Source organism: Ochotona princeps, chromosome 15 (genome assembly GCF_030435755.1).
Source record: "Ochotona princeps isolate mOchPri1 chromosome 15, mOchPri1.hap1, whole genome shotgun sequence".
Classification (NCBI taxonomy): domain Eukaryota; kingdom Metazoa; phylum Chordata; class Mammalia; order Lagomorpha; family Ochotonidae; genus Ochotona; species Ochotona princeps.
Window position 1 is genome coordinate 27,121,868 of NC_080846.1, and position 1,643 is coordinate 27,123,510.

General features: G+C 47.7%; 1 long non-coding RNA gene across 1 annotated transcript; it reads right to left on the reverse strand.

The window, feature by feature from the left end:
- Positions 1-240: 240 nt before the first annotated feature.
- Positions 241-731, reverse strand: LOC131482135 (uncharacterized). Its single transcript, XR_009246773.1, has 2 exons — positions 631-731; positions 241-286 (listed from the first exon to the last, which is right to left on the reverse strand). It is a non-coding gene; the product is annotated as an uncharacterized LOC131482135 (long non-coding RNA).
- Between the last annotated feature and the right edge of the window lie 912 nt (positions 732-1,643).

Sequence of the window (1,643 nt, forward strand, 5' to 3'; positions counted from 1 at the left end):
CTGGCATCACATATGGGCACTGGTTCCATTTCCAGCTGTTGCAATTTCCATCCAATTGCCTGCTAAGACACCTGGTAGGGCAGAGGAAAATGGCCCAAATCCTAGGCTTATGCACCTGTGTGGGAGACACGGAAGACGCTCCTGACTCCAGGGTTTGCTCTGACTCAGCCCTGGCCACCGTGGCCATCTTGGGAGTGACCCAGAGGACTAAAAATGTCTCTCTGTGTGTTTCCATGTCTCTCTGGGTGTCATTATTTTAAATAAATAAATCTTTTAAAAATTCTACCTTTGGGGCCCGGCGACGTGGCCTAGCGGCTAAAATCCTCGCCTTGAATGCACCGGGATCCCATATGGGCGCTGGTTCAAATCCCAGCAGCTCCACTTCCCATCCAGCTCCCTGCTTGTGGCCTGGGGAAGCAGTAGAGGACGGCCCAAAGCTTTCGGACCCTGCACCCACGTGGGAGACCTGGAAGAGTTTCCTGGTTCCCGGCTTTGGATTGGCACGCATCGGCCTGTTGCGGCTCACTTGGGGAGTGAAACATCGGATGGAAGATCTTCCTCTGTGTCTCTCCTCCTCTCTGTATATCCGGCTTTCCAATAATAATAAAATCTTTTAAAAAAAAATTCTACCTTTGTATTTAGTGTGCCACTTTTTTTTTTTTTTGAAAATTCCTTACTCTTGCCCATCCTAAAAATCCTTCATTGTTACAAAATTCAAGTCATTCCTTAAACCACTTACTCTTCTCCTTTCTGTTTTATCCATATAGGAAAAGTGTTGACACTGAAGGCTGGTAAACTTGGTGCCTAGGAGGGAAAATTTACTCTATTTTTTCCTGTGTGATTGGGGCAATTAACTTTCTATGCCAATTTCCTCATGTATAAAATGATGGTAATAGAAGCTGGTGTAGTAAGATAATCCTCAGCCTGCATGCCAGATCCTATATGCACTCTAGTTCGAGTCCCCGCTGCTTCACTTCTGGTCTAGCTCTCGTGGCCTGGGAAAGCAGCCGAGGATGAAGTCCTTGGGCCCCTGTGGCCATCTGGGAAATCTGGAGGAAGAAGCTCTTGGCTTTCAGCTTTAGACTGGCCCAGCTTTGGCCAGTGCAGCCATTTGGGGAGTCAACCAATGGATGGAAGACTTCTCTCTGTCTTCTCTGTCCTCTCTAACTCTTTCAAGTGAAAATAAATCTTTGAAAAGTGCAAGCACAGGGGTCCGGCGCAGGGGACTAGCGGCTAAAGTCCTCACCTTGAACACACCAGGATCTCATATGGGTGCTGGTTCTAATCCCGCAGCTCCACTTCCCATCCAGATCCCTGCCTGTGGCCTGGGAAAGCAGTCGAGGACAGCCCAAAGCCTTGGGACCCTGCATCCGCGTGGGAGACCTGGAAGAGCTCCTGGCTCCCAGCTTCGGATTGGTGCAGTACCAGCCATTGCGCTCACTTGGGGAGTGAATCATCGGACGGAAGATCTTCCTCTCTGTCTCTCCTCCTCTCTGTATATCTGAATTTCCAATAAAAATAAATAAATCTTAAAAAAAAAACCCTCATTCAACATCTCAGCTTTATCACTTGGATGTCATATGTCTTTAGAAAAGCATATTAAAGTCCTCATTCTCTCCATCCTACCTCTTTCTGCCTTGTGA